The 17,494-nt window shown below is 37.6% G+C and overlaps 1 protein-coding gene across 8 annotated transcripts in view; it reads right to left on the minus strand.

Moving 5' to 3' along the window:
- LOC140157181 (uncharacterized) overlaps nt 1-17,494 on the minus strand; it is a 130,591-nt gene that overhangs the window by 102,716 nt on the left and 10,381 nt on the right. For 7 of the 8 annotated variants that reach the window (XR_011859644.1, XM_072180288.1, XM_072180286.1 and 4 more), the window contains exons 2-3: nt 11,965-12,067; nt 5,457-5,558 (exon numbers count right to left, since the gene is read on the minus strand). The gene's annotated coding sequence lies outside the window, so the exon portion shown is untranslated. The remainder of the gene's footprint in view (nt 1-5,456; nt 5,559-11,964; nt 12,068-17,494) is intronic. The other variant, XM_072180289.1, reaches the window with a different exon arrangement.

Consider the following 17,494-nt stretch of genomic DNA (forward strand, 5'->3'; position numbering starts at 1 on the left):
ATATTTTTCATTAATTTTTTTATTTCACATGATCCATACTCATATCATATCGCCTCACTAAACAATGAAAAATATTTCTAGACCAATCGAACCAGTATCATAATATTATGGCATAAATTATTATTTGTTACACATTTACCTTTTAACATCATGACAAGTATCATATCAATTCCAAAAACCTTAAAACTTTCACATACAACTTGCTGGGGGATTGATTTGCTTGTGTTGATACATTCACTGCATAGAAAATACATGTAGTGACACTGACTATTTTGGCACAAGTTTCCTTTCCTTCACATCATTTGTGTCAAAATGACAAAATGTTTAAATATCTTTCTTAGTAATAAAATATTATTTTTTAGTGTTGTAGGATGAAAAATAAAGTTTTAAAACAAAACAAATGTACAAGGGAATGATAGGATATCCAAGATGGCCGTGCCCTTTGCAAAACGTGTTTATCAAAGTTCGCAAATAAAAATAATTTTTTGTACTATTAGTTATTAAGTTTGCATAAAGTTCCAAGATTAAAACAGACATATTTCATTCATAAATTAATTGCAACATTCTGTTGGGAAAAAGGTAAGATGAAAATTCTCCCCCAAAACCAGAAAAAATACCTCTTAAGTTGAAGCTATTATTGCTATGAATTTGGAAACTTTGACATGGAATACACTACAGTGTATTTTATGCTTTTTTTTATTTGGCGAAATTAAATTGCCGCAAAAAATGTGGCTTTTTGACGATTCGCGAAATTAAAGGATTTCGTGATCCTAGCATCCTTTTTTTATGACATTTTCAGTTAAAAAAAGGCTTATTCACAAAATTTCAGTTGATTCCAATTTTATGCGTTTATGAGTTATGCATGATTATGTGTATTACACTGCTCCATAGACAATGCGTTGTAATTTCATTCTAGTGCACCAGAACGAAATTCAAATTTCACGATATCTTTGCAAAACAAATTAATCTGCAAGAAATATTTTGTACATAAACATTATGAAGCCAGAGGTTTCCAGTGATATAAAAATCTCAATATTTTTTGAGAAAAGTGGGGGGATGAGGCTGTGGATCACGAAATGCCCCTTTAAGTTGCCCCGAAATTAAAGTGTTCTCATTATTGTTGATATTATTAAAGTCAGAAAATGGCAAGTAGAAGTAGTTGAAAGTTATTTTAAAGGAGAAAATAAAAAAATAAAAAATTAATTATTTTGAGATTTTCAATTTTGGAAACGGGCGGTAAACAGGAAACTAATAATCAAGTGCGAAGGGCCTTAGACCTGTATAATATTTTCAGTGGAGGTGATAATCAGTCAGAACTCTTGTCCCCCCCCCCTCCCCCCGAAAAATATCCAAAATTACAAAAACGTCCCCTTTTTGTGGTAATTTTGTTGATTTTCCCCCCCTCCCCCTTAAATTAACTTTGTCCCCTATTGCCCCCTGAAAAAAAATTCCTGGCGCCACCACTTCATATTTTCTACCACGATATGGACCATAATTTCATTTGAACAATGCATTATGAATTGACACGATTTTCATACACTTTCCGGCTGCTCAGCGGTAAAGACGCTGACTTGTCTCCTACAGGCTATCGAAGTCACAGGTTCGAATCGTTTTGTTGAATTCATTATGATTATTATTTTATTTGATGTTCCAGTGGTTTATGTATTTAAGAGCTTTAGAATTTAACAACCACACAGAAGCATCCATAGAAATTAACCCATACCCGTAACAAAAAAGCATACAGGTTTCTGCCAAAATATGCTCCAAATCTAAACAACCATATAAAAAACAAAACATCATTGCTAAAGCTAAAATGTAAATGTGTAACATATGAATTATATGCTTATTTATAACACCTACAATCTTGGAACAAAGTACTTGGAACGCTTGGCACACACTGCCATAAATTCCGTGCAGAATTTCTTATGATCATGGGAATGATGTATATTGTGCTGGGGAACAAACAGGACATCTACAACAAAGATTTAACCTCCCCCCTCCCCATTGATGTTGGACACATTGGGAAACCGCTGAAGACATTGGCATTTCTCAACATTGCTTGGGGAAAGGGGGTGACAGTTTTCTGTTATTTACACACAAGCTGCCCAAGACTTATTATTTCCAAGATTGTCGGTTAAACCTGGTAAACCATATACTGAAATACAGGAATGATAATAATTGTTGTGAACAAGCTTCAAAATAAGCAGGCACCCAGGAGCCATTTACCCAATGGTCATAAAGTTTTGGCTCCTGGTCCATACCAAAATAATATGAACCAGGCTCTACATTTTTTTCAAATAGAGCCTGGTAGTTAAAGCAGGTTTTGTATTTAATGTGTACAACTGAAATTTAAATGACTCTTAGCTCTTTAAAAATGGCTCCTGGTTCACTAGATAATCACAGGACCAGGAGCTGCTTTTTCCCAATGTGTTGCTCCTGGTCCAGCTCTGCTTATTTTGAGGCTTGGTTGTGAATCTGCACAATTTTGGAATGTATGTTAATGTCATAAAAGACTCATTTTAAGAAGAAAATTGTGAGTAAAACATTTCTGACAATATTCACACTGATATGGCACACAAGGTCGCTACTGTCAGCAAAACATTTCTTTGCACTTACAGGTTTTCTCTTAAGTATGAGTTTTGATGCGCCTTTTAAGATGAGACTGTGAGGTGTGAGTAAAACACTTCTGACAATATTTGCACGGATATGGTTTCGTTGGTATGACTATGATTTCTAATTAAGGGTGTAAATTAACAGGTATTTGTCTAACCGTTTAAACGGACCACAATCCGGTCACTTAACCATGTAAACGTATGTAAAAAAAAAAAGTTAAAAATTTTTTTTTTTTTTATTGTTATAATTTTTTAATTTCTTTAAAGTAAGGATAAATTTCTTGTTATTCAAGGTTTGTTTAACTTATCCCCCCAAAAATCCGTTTTTTTTATTCAAAAATCACAAATTTCCAACCAGAAATGAGCCGGAAATTTGTATTTTAAATCGCAGCAATTTGCAATCATGATAATTAGCGTATTTTTGATAGGACAATAGTCGGCAACCTGAGATCTGAAATATACCGCAATGGTTTGCAAATGTGTGTATCCTCAGTATCTATCGTATTGTGTTATGTTGATATGGAGGTGCGCTGTGTTGTTCAGTGGTGAGAACCTGGGTGGGAATTGCTTATTTCTCACCTAGCTAGCCTTGTCAGAGAGGAAATCCTGAATCAAAACTAGGTAGATGTTATAATAATTCTATTTGGTTTCAAGTTTAAGATAGTTTCGTTCAGAAATTGGTGCTCCGGATGGGCTTCTGAGCATTGCTGAGTGCCTTCAAACTACTACAGTGGATGGCCCTAGACCCCCGGCCTGCAATTGCGATGCTCAATACGCTAGATCTCGACGCTAGAATTTTTTTTTTACGTTTAAATGGTTAGTGATTTTCCTAAACGGATAGTGCATTTTACGGTCGGTTACGTAGACACCCTTATTTCTAATGTGTTTAATCTGATTAGACTTGTAAGCAAAACACACATGACAATATTCACACTGAAAGGGCTTCCGCTTGGTGTGAATTCTGATGTTTTTATGATAAGAGTGGTCAGCAAAACATTTCTGACAATATTTGCACCTAAAGGGTTTCTCTTTAGTATGGGTTCTGATGTGTGTTTTAAGAGTAGAGTTGTGAGCAAAACACTTCAGACAATATTCACACTTGTAAGGTAGCTCTTTAGTATGAGTTCTGATGTGGCGCATAAAGGCCACTTCGGTCAACAAAACATTTTTGACAATACTCACACTGAAAAGGTTTCTCTTTGGTGTGAATTCTGATGTGTTTTTTTAGGATAATAAACTGCAAAACATTTCTGACAGTATTCACATTGATACGGTTTCTCTTTGGTGTGAGTTCTGATGTGAATTTTATGACCAGACCTGTGAGTAAAAAACTTATTCACTTGTAAGGTTTCTCTTTGGTGTGCGATCTAATGTGGCGCACAAGGCCGCTATTATCAGCAAAACATTTCTGACAATATTTGCACTGAAAGGGTTTCTCTTTGGTATGGATTCTGATGTGTGTTTTAAGAGTAGAGTTGTGAGCAAAACACTTCAGACAATATTCACACTTGTAAGGTTTCTCTTTAGTATGAGTTCTGATGTGGCGCACAAGGCCACTTCGGTCAACAAAACATTTTTGACAATATTCACACTGAGATGGTTTCTCTTTGGTGTGAGTTCCGATGTGGTGTACGAGGCTGTTTTTTTGTGTAAAACATTTCTGACAATGCTCACACTGAAATGGTTTCTCTTTAGTGTGAATTCTAATGTGTTTTTTAAGGATATCATTTCTAGCAAAACCTTTCTGACAGTGATCACACTGAAAGGGTTTACTTTTAGTGTGTGTTCTAATGTGAATTTTAAGACTAGACCTGTGAGTAAAAAACTTCTGACAATATTCACACTTGTAAGGTTTCTCTTTGGTGTGAGATCTAATGTGGCGCACAAGGCTGCTACTATCAACAAAACATTTCTGACAATATTTGCACTGAAAGGTTTTCTCTTTATTGTGAGTTCTGATGTGCTTATTAAGATTAGAATTGTGAGCAAATCCTTCTGACAATATTTACACTTGTATGGTTTCTCTTTGGCATGAGTTCTGATGTGGCATGCAAGGCCGCTGTGGTCAGCAAAACCTTTTTGACAATATTCACACTGATATGGTTTCTCTTTGGTGTGAATTCTGATGTGGTATGTGAGGCGCTGCCTTAGAGCAAAACATTTCTGACAGTACTCACACTGAAAGGGTTTCTCTTTGGTGTGAGTTATGATGTGTCTGTTAAGATTAAACTTGTGAGCAAAACACTTCTGACAATATTCACACTGATATGGTTTCTCCATAGTGTGAGTTCTGATGTGGCACGCAAGTTTGCTAGGGCCAGGAAAATATTTTGACAAAATTCACACTGATATGGTTTCACTTTGGTGTGAGTTCCATGTGGCGCTGAGGACACTTCTGACAGCAAAACATTTCTGACAGTGCTCACACTGAAAGGGTTTCTCTTTGATGTGAGTTCCAATGTGTGTTCCAAGGTTAGAGTTCTGAGTAACACACCTCTTACAATATTCACACTGACAGGGGTTCTCTTTGGTGTTCAAGCAGTAATTACATTGGTACCATAGGATCCTGTGGTTATTCACATGTCTTTTCATCTCACCATTGTTAGACAAGCTTTTCTGGCAAAAATTACTTTTGCATCTACGAGCCCGCACATATTTAACCAAATGCCTGTTAACATGGCTTTTCAAGTTATCCAAAGAATAATACTTGAGTCTGCAAAATGCGCAAGAAAATGGTTTCAAACTTGTCATTGCCATCTGTTGTTTTTGCAATATACCTTTACAGCGTGAAGCTAACACCATATAAAGATATAGTTATTGTACATTTATGCACATCAAACCCACCATGCAAGTGAATTGAGTAGAAGCTACCAGACCACAATCCTCACTGGCTTCTTTCTTAGAACTGGTCCTACTTACTGCTGATATATCACTGGATCAAACTACCTGAAACATAAAAACAACAATAATGTTTTTAAATTTTAATTCTTCATATTTTAATTAAGGGATCGGATAGCGATGTTTACATAATATTTTTTGTGGGACCTGAGAGCACATCAGACACACCAGATTGCATTTTGAATATATGTGGAATGCAATTTTAGGTCTTTTGGGGGGGAATGTATATCTTCAATACGAAAGGTCAAACTATTCAAATGATGGTCGGCTTTCCTCCCAGCACATATCATTAGATTTATTATGTTTACTTTGAGAACTGTTAAATATCAAAAACAAACAAAACATTTACCAGAATGCAATTTGGATGTGCTCTCAGGTCCCACAAAACATACTGTGCAAACGTTGCTATGCGATATTAAAGCATAACAAAATGTTAATGATACTGACAGCGCATAAACCTGCTATAGCTTTATGCTAGCAATCCTATGGTCAGACTGAACTGTCAGGTGGTTTACAATTTCATCAGTGAATCAAATTTTACATTTTCAAAAAGTATCCCTAATTAATTCATGGAAAAACAAATCACTACTGTAATGCTTCCCTCTACTGCCTAGACACGCTCCCCTGGTGCACTTGATTCAGACAAGTGCAGAGCCAGGTTTTTTGCGACATAAAACATGGCAAAAAACAAAATTGGCTTGCCTGATATTTTTCAATCAATTATATTAATTTCAATTCAAGAGAAGTCAAATTACAATATTAATGAAATCAGAAATTCTAGCTATTACATACCTGTGAATTGAATTGCACAGTAAAAATAAACAAAATAAAAACATTACATATGATTCTGTCTCATAATTCAATGAAAAATTAGTTCATAAAAATTTTGCCCAACACTATGCCCTAAAAAGTTCCCATGCTGCAAAAGTTCTACAATTTTTAAAAAAATTTCAAATTGTATACCGTAAAAACACTGATAGTTAGCATATGTGCTTACTATCGAGCGCTTTTAAAACATGCAAACATGAAGAGCCCCATCCACAAAAGTGTAGAGGGTTTTGAGCAAATCATCAGAACACATAGTTATATCCAACAACTTCACACAACAAGTAAACCTGCAAATGTGTGTCTCAACCCCATTAGCTCAGTTGGTAAAGCGCCGGACTTTGGCACATTTCATCTTTTCAAAAGCGCTCGTTAGTAAGCACATATATGCTAACTATTAAGTTTTTACTGTATATGAAAATGTGAATGGAGAGGGTGAACTGGACAACACAAAGAAAAGTTATGTGTATCATAGGCATTAGGCAGTACTCAATAGGCCAAATGGAGAGGGTGTACTGGAGAGGGTGCACTAGACATCACAAAGAAAAGTTATAGAATTTAATGCATAAATAGTTGACATTTTTTGCAGAGCCAAATGAGTCGTTCAGCTTTTTGTATGGACATATTCCGTGTGCATCTTGAGTACAGCCTATGCACATACGATGACAGACCAGAACATTGATCAAACAGGTCCCTTTGGGTTTTGTATGGACATATTCTGTGTGCATCTTGAGTACGGCCTATGCACATAGTCTGTGTGCATCTTGAGTACGGCCTATGCACATACAATGACAGCCCGGATCATTGACCCATGACCTAGTCAAGCTCAGGGTTTGCCACCAGGTATGTACTGCAAGTGACGTGTCAGCTATCAAAATTGTATATTTTACATTAAATTCCAAAACTTATCTTTGAATGATCTTGCCCACAAACCACTAGATCCACTGCCCGTCGCGGTCACAGGGGTCACTCCGGAGGATTGTGGTGGACATAGAGGGCGATTCTTAAACCACTGAGCTCCTGCAATTAGCAGTTGTAATAAAATACATTTTCCCAAAATGTTCCATGTTTCCTATGATTTACTCCACTTGCTGGATGGACACTAGAGCTCCAGATGGATTAACGCCCCAATACCAATGTTTATAGCAATGTAACTCAACTATTTGACCCCAATTGACCTCTGACCCATGGAACATGACCCACCTCCGAGCTCTACCATCGCCGTGCTTGAGATGGATCTTTGCTGTACAGATGGACACTAATACACCCTTATTATAGATCAAAAGGTATTGCGTTATCATTTAGCGTTTTTTTATCGAACGTACAGTACAATAAAGAATCATTCCGGTTAGAGATTAAGGTGGCTGTATCGGCTACGGTGTCATGCTCAGAACTCCTTGAAAATGATATAGGATGTGTGTATTGATGAGAAAACCTTACTTGCCAAGTTTTAATTTTTTCCAACAAAGCGTTTTTGAGTTACGCAATTTTTTGTCATCTCAAAATCCCATTGAATTACAGGGAAGGGCTTTTGGCACTTTGCCAATTTCTCAAAATAGTAACATTTTTGAGAACAAAGATTTTATCAAAACTGATTTTTCTCTCCTTTATAGCAGTTGTATATAAAGTTTTAAGTTTCATTTTGCTGCCAATATATCACGGAATAATACAAACCAAGTTTATTTTCTAACTTAGTGTTACTTAAGTATATATTTAACAGGAATGTTGGTACTTTTTAATGATTTTTTTGATTTTTTCTAGAAACACTAAATTACCTAAATTCTAGGATTTTTTTAGCCAACAGGGAAGGGTGCTATGGTTACCAAACTTTCAGGGATGGTAAATAAGATTAATATCTAAATTCTCTCGTCAGTTTTTTCCAATTAAGTGTTTCTATTTTAAGCTACAGTGTTTCTAACATTCCCTAAAATTAAAAATGGAAAAAATATTTTTTTTCAAAAAGTAAACACTTTTCCAAAAAAACTGACGAGAGAATTTAGATATTAAGCTTATTTACCATCCCTGAAAGACTGAAAGTTTGGTAACCATAGCTCCTTCCTGAGTGGGCAAAAAAATTAAAAACTGTCAAAATTAAGGGAATTTTCCAAAAATAAAGAAAAACATAACAATTTTTACAATTCCTATAAGACTTTTAAAATAGGTGGGGAAAATACTTTTCTTTGTTATGTTAAAGATTTAAATGAATAGACCTGATTGATCAGACACAGGAGCTATTTTTCTGCAAGGGTGTTGTATCCGAGGCAGCTACCTTAAAACCGGAATATTCCTGCTCACCGATGCCGCCGATGTCATTTGCATATTTGCCGGTTGTCATCCCCCCACATTGCGATTAAACCTTTCAAAGCTTCAGTACTCTACTATGGCGAACCCGAATACGGAGGCTGTGGTTTTCGGCCGGCTCTTCTCTCCGCAAAAATCCTCGCTTTAGAAGGATAAATGCCAGCGAAATAGCGGAGAAAATTTAGCCGCATTCGCGCCAAATACCAGAGGACGGCATTTTCTACTCGTAATTTTTAATCCTGGGTTCCCAGGGTGCCTAGAACACACCAGTATGATATGGCATACCATTCAGGAATCTAAGAAGATGAGAAAGGATCCGAGTGTTGTATGGCTCGATCTGGCAAATGCTTATGGTTCTGTTCCACATGCACTGATTGAGTTTGCCATGGAATTCATGAGGATTCCTGAGAAGGTGAGAAGCATCATCATGCAGTACTACAGCGATTTCCGTATGCGGTTTTCAACAACACAGTACACAACCACGTGGCAGAGGCTGGAAGTTGGAGTACCAATGGGCTGTGCAATTTCTCCAATCCTGTTTGTGCTAGCAATGGAAGTCGTCATTAGAGCTGCGGAAAAAGCAGGACCAGGTGTAGAATTGGGAGGTGCAGAGGAACTCTAGGTTCCAGAGTAAAAAATAAGTACAGCTTGTCTGTACGCAGTGCGACAATACTCATACATATGAGGGAGGCACTTATAAGGAAGAAGAAGAAGAAGAACTACCACCAATACAAGCTTTCATGGATGACCTTACCCTCCTTAATCCAAGTACAGAGGCAGTTGAAGCAATTCTATGTAAGCTTGAGCAGTTGATGGAGTGGGGTAGGAAGAAGTTTAAGACCAAGAAGTCGAGGAGTCTTGTACTCAGACGAGGAAAGTTGACCGACTTTCACTTCACCCTTTGTGGAGAGGAAATCCCAACTATTCAGGAACAACCAGTGAAGAGCCTCGGGCGCTGGTACACAGAGGGATACAAGAAGAGTCAAAGAGACAGCACGGCAAATCAACAAAGGTCTTGAAGCCATTGATCAGTGCGGCTTGCCCGGGAAGTTGAAGCTGTGGGGTGCTTGCAATATGGTCTCATGCCACGGATTATGTGGCCGCTCACAGTCTATGAGGTAGCAATAACCCATGTAGAGGCAATGGAGCGGAAGATCAACAACTTTGTCAAGAAGTGACTTGGCACTCCACGCAGCTTAACAAACATCGCAATCCATAGCAGCCGGACTAAGTTGACTTTTCCAGTGCGTTCTCTTGTTGAAGAGTTCAAGGTGGCCAAGGCAAGATCATTTATGACCCTGAGAGACTCAAAGGAGCCGCTAATCAAGAACACCCAGCCCCAGATGTTAGGTCAGGGAGAAAGTGGTCAGCGAACTTGGCAGTTGAGGAGGCCGAGTCAAGTCTGAAGCACAAGGAGATGGTTGGCGCTACCCAGCTAGGCCGTCAGGGGCTTGGTTGGACTACGCACAAATGGTGGTCATCTTCTTCTGACAAGGAACGCCGCAAGCTGGTTTCGCAGGGAGATAAGAGAGGCAGAAGAGGAGAAGAGACTGGCTACAGCAGTAGGTCAAGCTAAGCAAGGCGCTTGGACACGTTGGGAGAATGTTGAACAACGCAACATGTCTTGGAGCGTGCTTTGGCAGATGGAACCTCTTCGCATCTCATTTCTGTGCAGGTCAACATATGACCTATTACCAACACCAGCCAACCTGAGCGTCTGGTATGAGGATAAGACGGATTGTTGCAAAGCATGTGGAAAGAAGGGTACTTTGCAGCATATTCTGAGTGCATGTACACCTGCTCTTGCAAGTGGTATGTACACCTGGAGGCACAATAACGTCCTCGGAGTGATAGTGGAGGCAGTCAAGCTGCAAGTTGACCGAAATAATGTTTCACAAGCTCCAAACAACACCAAGCGTTACATATCATTTGTGAAGGAGGGCTCTCAGTCCAGGTCATATAGTTCCAGTTCAAGATCGAGCATCCTTTCTTCAGCAGACGACTGGTGCATTAGAGCTGATCTGGATGGCAAAGGAGGATTTCCAAGAGAGATATCGATCATATGTGTGCTGCCGGGTCACATATGGTCAGATATTGTCATATGGTCAGAGGCTGAAAAAGAGGTGATCATTGGAGAGCTGACTGTTCCATGGGAAGACAACATTGATGAAGCTCATGAGAGAAAATTGATCAAGTATTCAGAATTGAGAGCAGAATGCAAGGATAGTGGTTGGAAGGCTTCTTGCTACCCCTTCAAGTCGGCTGCCGAGGTTTTGTTGCACACTCTTTGCAGAAGTGGCTGCGAGATTTAGGCTTCAACAGGAGAGAGCTAAAGTCAGTTAGCAGGGCAGCGTCAGAGGCTGCAGAATCAGGATCGTCGTGGGTGTGGTCCAAGTACATTCAGAGGAGTAGATAATCTGGAAGTGAAGTACATCATCAGTATCCTCAGCCAGATCAGGCAGGCCAGCTAGCCATATCTTTTACTTGTTCTCATTCCTTCATATCAACTCCAGTTAGCTAGGGTTAAGTGATTCCAGCTGCATGGTAGGGTTAGAGGTACCTGTCATCTGGGGGCACATATACACAGATCCCCCTTTTGACGGTGATGGCGTATCCCCATATGGGCAATGCGTCTTGCTTTGTCATGCTGACATAGTATGGGTGCTAACTGGTGCCTGATCTTCTATTTTGGTTAGCTGGCCTGTGCCGGTTTCATTTTCTAAGAAGCAGATTATTTATTTAGCAACAGATGCTAGAAGCATAGTTTTAGTTTTATTAGTAGCTCACCAACGGGAGGTAGTGTTTCTTTCACTGCCGGCCCCCAACCTCGAGGGAGTCTTGATTATAAGAGGGACGAAACTCCCCAAGACAGGTGGCAATCAACTGATGATCCCTCTGGTGAAAGCACAAGACAAATTCCCATCTGTGGTCTTTGTGTATATTTAACTAATCCCCAAACCGGATTAAAGCCAGCTTTTTACTCAAATAGAAATATGCTGAATGGCACCTATGGTGGGATGCTTTAAAAAACATCTCTGCCTACCGAATGCATTTAGTATGAGAATTACATGTTTTGATTATACATGTAGTATGGACACATACAATGTAAGTCTAATCACTTTGGTTTCACCAAAATGATGTGATTAATAATGAATGTGCGTAAAACTACATGTAATATGACTGAGTATACTTCCTTCTCCCTCCCCTCCGCCCCCCCACACACACACATCACCTCCAAGAATCACCATTAATAACTGTCATAGCTCAATTAACTGGTAGTAAATTGTTGCAAAGATAACGAAGGTGGTAGTAAAAGAAAACAACTAACCTCATTAACTTCAAACAATATTAGTCCAAGGGTGTTGTTTCACTGTTCAGCACTCCAGAATGCAATGTACATGTAGATATCCAATAGATCAAAGAGCAAGCACCTGAAATGGATTTATAGTATAATTTTAATTAATATTATTTTTTAATTCAAAATTCTGACTCTTAGGCCAAAAAAAATAATGGTTTGTCTCAAAGCTCACGAGTGGTTCAAAAACAAATGCGAAATGCAATTTTATTTTTTTTTCTCCCGACTTTTTTCATGGTATTTGGAGAAAAAAATATAATTTTCGCCGAATTTTTCTGGAAAAACTAACAAAAATTTTTTTGAAATAAAAAAAAAATTCAGCATTTCTTTTTTTTTTTCAATTAACGCGATTTTACAAATAATTGCGCGAGCTTTGAGACAAACCTTTTTTTTTTGGCCGTATCAAACTTATATAAACCCTGCAAATTAAGACAAAATCTGAGGTACCATAATCAAACGATAGAATACGATCAAAAGTAACTTGTCGACAAGATGAGTTGTCGACAAAGCAATACATCAATAAATATAAGCTCAGAGACCATGTTGTGCATCGTTTTACCATATACCCCATAATATTGCGCGAGAAGTCTAGCCACAAATTTGCTCACCGATCTTCACAGTGGTTGCTAGAGACCATTGCATACAAAATCTAGTCACATTTGCTAAAGCATGACACCGTGTAAAGCAATGGAAGTTCAGGAGTAAACACAGCCGATCACGAAAAAAAAAAAATTGCACTTCAAAATAGGGAAATTGAAATCAAAACATACAGTTGACTCATCGAAATAACTTTCATCCAAATTTCAACATAAACACAACAAATAACATCCAGTGCAAAAAATGTCAACGCTGTCCAACCGAAAAACAAACACAGCATACTCTAGCATCAAATGCGTAACTATCGTGTGCAAATTCGAAGCTAGAGTTCTTGAGTAACCCATATACGCAGTGTTCGAAATAAGCACCTATCCTCTTGCCCAAAAATCACTGGGGACAACCATATTGAGATATGTACTTATCCTCTGGACAAACCACTATATTTGACCTCTTAAATATGACTCATTTGGGGGACAACCAAAATGTTTTGAGGACAAGCAGAATTTATGCTTTAGTTGTCCTCAGGACAACCTCCATATTTTACTTATTTCGGACACTGCATATAGGGTATGCAATTATTCACCATCAGAATAAAATTAGAATTTATAATGGAAAGATAATCTACACAAGTAACTTCCGAATGAAATAGAAGACTGATGCAGTTACAAAATGTATTTCATGGGAAATAATGTCAATGGTCACCGAGGCCTAAAAAAAGATTGTTTGCTTGTCCTGACCGACCCTAATCTGGAAAATCTGGAAAAAAGTTGTTTTTTTGTTAATTACTGTACAAATGAATACCGACCAATTTTGGAAATTCCAGAAAAAGGTTTTTTTTCTTTCAACATATTTTTGACATCCTGAAAAGTTTTTTTACAGTTTCTACACACTTCCAAACTGTTTCAAAAACATTCATGAATGAAGTGGTATAAGGTTCCTCCAAGGTTCCTTTTCAGTGTTAACAATCGCATAATACGCATGACATCAAGCGTGTGCATTGGACCTAGGCAGTAGCGGTACACCGGTGCACCGTATTAAACCGGCGCCTTTAAGGCCAAGGCACCGACACCGCCGGTGTTACAAAAGCTTACCAACCGAATGCACCGCAAATTTCTCAAGCGGCTAGGGGACGCAGGGGTAACCTTGTCAATCAATGGTTATTCTATTGTCCACCAAAGTTTAAAGCCAGTGACATCACCAATACGTTTCAATCCAATCGATAGGCAATTATCCCTCCATGCCAATCGATCTACATGGCAGAGGACCACCATGCACCATGACCACTTTGAAATTTATCAAGTTTAACTCGTGCGCATATAAAATATGCATGGAATAAAAGTTAAATTAAATATAGAGTAGGCCATAACAATTTGAAATTATCACACAATGTTGAAAAATATTAAAACTTTAAACTTTTTAATGTTATAAAATTAAAATATTCCCACTTTTATGTTATGGCCATTTATTTATAGCCTATAGTATAAGCATGGTAGGTATCTATTAATACCTGCCATGGTATAAGCTAGTATATTGGATACCACGTATCATTTTAATGTTAAAGTCTGAAAGACCATTAGTCGAACCAGAGAATATGAGATTTTGAACATAGTTTAAAATTGAATAAAACAATATATAAAATAATAGCAATAATAATATTGCTACACTAAATATATGAAAATAAATAAATACGTAGGCCTATTACTAAAAAGAAGGAATCTTCCCAGCAAACACAAAACATTTTCGAGATAATTCGCAAATGGTTAGAAAAGGTTGTCAGAAAATGTTTATATGTCGGGTTATAAAGGGTATACAGACATAATTGGCCTGACACGTTTTCATAACATTCAAAAATATATGTTGATAACTTACTGTAAATATTCTAACATAATGTAAAGTGTTGACAAAATATTTCTAAAAAAAAAACACGTTTGGAATTTTTTTAACAATAACATTTTGAAAACATTAAAAAAATATTGTTGTAGTGTGTTTTCATACAAAACATTTTAAAACGTTTTAATGACCTATATACATGTATAACCTGACATTTAATGTTATTAAAAGGTTTTACCAAAACCAAAACCCAAAATACAACCTGCTTACAACGTTTTAAAAATGTTTTGTGTTCGCTGGGTTACTACAAAAATGTATTTGTATAAATTTGAAAACATTTAAGATTATTATCCTGCTTTTTTTAACCACATAAAAATTGTAAGGCTCAAAAAGCTTGTCTCTCAGCCTATACCAACCGTGTGCAGTTAGGCCTATTATGTTGTTTTAATTGAATTTAGGGCCTACAAATATCACAAAGCGCATTTTAATTTCTGCTAAATTAGATTTGTACTTTTTTTAGGCTATTGTTTTGCTAATAATTACACAAAATCAAATGATTTGTATGATAAATTAAGTCATGACATCCTGCCGCTGAATCCAGGTCTAGTACCTCGCACACCGTCATCATCCCTATATCTTCGTGTTAAAAATTGCCGTGGTAGTACGATAAATCCTCACGTTTTTCAACAACTACGCATGGTGATTTTGAGCTATTTTGTTCGAGATAGGCCGTGCGACTCAGGCTATGCATACAATTTGAGATTTTGAGAGCCGGCCACACTGTTTCTATTCTATGTTTTACGATTTTCGCATGATCAGTACATGGCTGGCCGTAATCGCCACAACGTGGAGCTGCTACGCGTAGCTTACTTTTCGCTTCAGCGGAGCTAAATTGACCAATCATGTTAGATCTTTTCATTACGCGGAGCCAGTTCCATCATCGTTCCAGAGAGAGGATGTGGATTTTAAATGAATCGAATGTAAATAAACCACAAACAGTTGTAGGCTACAGGATCAATACCATTGTTTGATTAGTGTATAGTCAATGTTACCTTGCATGCATGTGCCATGTGTGTGGCGTGTTTGTTTGTTTGTCTACTGTGTCAGGCCAGGATCACTGACACCCACGGTACTGATACTGTCATACTATCACGGTGATCATATTGTTGAATGTTGTTGACTTTAAAATAATCATGATGCAGTCATGTCTACAGTAGAATTCACCACGACCTTTGAAGGACTTAAACCCCATTAAAAGCTATTAAACCAAGATAACACTCAATGAAAACAGCTCAACTATGTTACATCAGATCTTCTCTGGTTAAATACACACTGCACTTGTGTCTGTTTTACCTGTGCAATGAACAATGAGCTGGTATTATAGTTTCAGTTGGGTGAATGAGTATAAAGCGAACGCAAGGTAACAATACTGTCTGGGCTTTTGTTTACGAAATGAGACAATAGTCTGCTTATTGTTAACCAGCGTTCTTGAAAATGAGAAGCATAATGGTTTACAGACTTAACACGGTTTAGAAATAATTTGTTCATATTTTTTGGTGTTATCTGTCGTTTACATATCCTTCCTAAAACACAAAAGTACCAATATTTCCAAACACCTAAATTAGCTAAAAATTTAGGAAATGTTACAAAACTATATTTTCTAGAATTTCAGAGAATACTTTAAATATTGACTGGTTATTTTTTACACAGTGACGTCATATAGGCAATGGCATAATACTTCTAACATACACTAGGTCACGCGTCAATGGTGAGCGCACTGAGTATTGTGTATAGGAAAAGCGGGCAGTACCGTAACTACAGTATGTATGGCCTACTACTAGTATATAAAGTAAATCCGAACTGGTTTGCTGAAGGTCGAATTCCAGAGCCACGCCATAAGCATAAGATGTACAAATCAGCTCCCGGCGATACACTGCAGATCGCAGAATTGTGTGCATGGTTTACCACCACTCTGCCTAGCTATATAGTTGTGTACAATACTGTATGAGTTTCATGTGAGTGCATGTCCATCTTAATAATAAGTCGGTTCGTACTTTTCATAAATTACTTTTTGAATCATAACTATCGTGACCGAGGATATCTTGCAACTACGTGAAGCTTCGTCTGGCAAATTCTTAATGACTAAATTAAGCTTCACGTAATGAGTAAGTCGTACTTGATTGGTCAGTTTTACCTCCGAGTAATGAAAAACTCTAACATGATTGGTCAATTTGGCTCCACGGAACAAAAAGTCAGCTACGCGTAGCAGCTCCACGTTGTGGCGGTTGCGGCCTACCATATCAGTATCCCATATGATATTTCTATTGTAAGAAAATTTTATTTGTTGTCACGTAAATCACAGGTTTCGTTTAAATGTACTAACTGGAAATTAAATGTACTAATTAGTGAGGAACGGTATTTTGCTGTGGATATGTTTAACTGCAATTTTGCGGGTAAAAAAATTGAAATCCTGGGTAAAAATTTTGATAATATTCAACTCTTTGAGAAAAATATTTTATAAAGGAATGCTGGTAAAACCAGGTGCAATACAATGTACATTATTGACACACTATCACGCTCTTTATCTTCGTCAATAATAGAATAATCGATTTCAATCGAATTGAATGCATGAGTTTGTAGTTGACTACTGAGCGACCTAAGCGATCGATTGCTAGCCAATCAGATAGAACTCCTTTTCTTGCGTTCAGTGAAATACCACTCGCCTGTCGCTCACTACCACTCGCCCGTCGCTCACCAACGGAGTATTAAATTTATATTTATCGTATAGGACGTCGACGGTGTGCCTCGCTGAATCGTAAAGTATGAAAGCGTGCCGCCATAGTTCATCCACGATCTTGATCCTAGTTTTATCGATATACATCGATCACTTATCGGATTAAGTATTGGACACAATAGATGAAGTATTTGATTGACAAGGTTACCCCTGCGTCCCCTAGCCGCTTGTCAAATTTCGATTGTGTTCCAGCCACCGAAACTGAACTTCGGTAGCCTTTGTAATAACCGGGTTTTTTTAATGCAAGCGCGAGTTCTTACTTACAAACGACCGCAAACAACC

Source organism: Amphiura filiformis, chromosome 7, assembly GCF_039555335.1.
Source record: "Amphiura filiformis chromosome 7, Afil_fr2py, whole genome shotgun sequence".
Lineage (NCBI taxonomy): Eukaryota > Metazoa > Echinodermata > Ophiuroidea > Amphilepidida > Amphiuridae > Amphiura > Amphiura filiformis.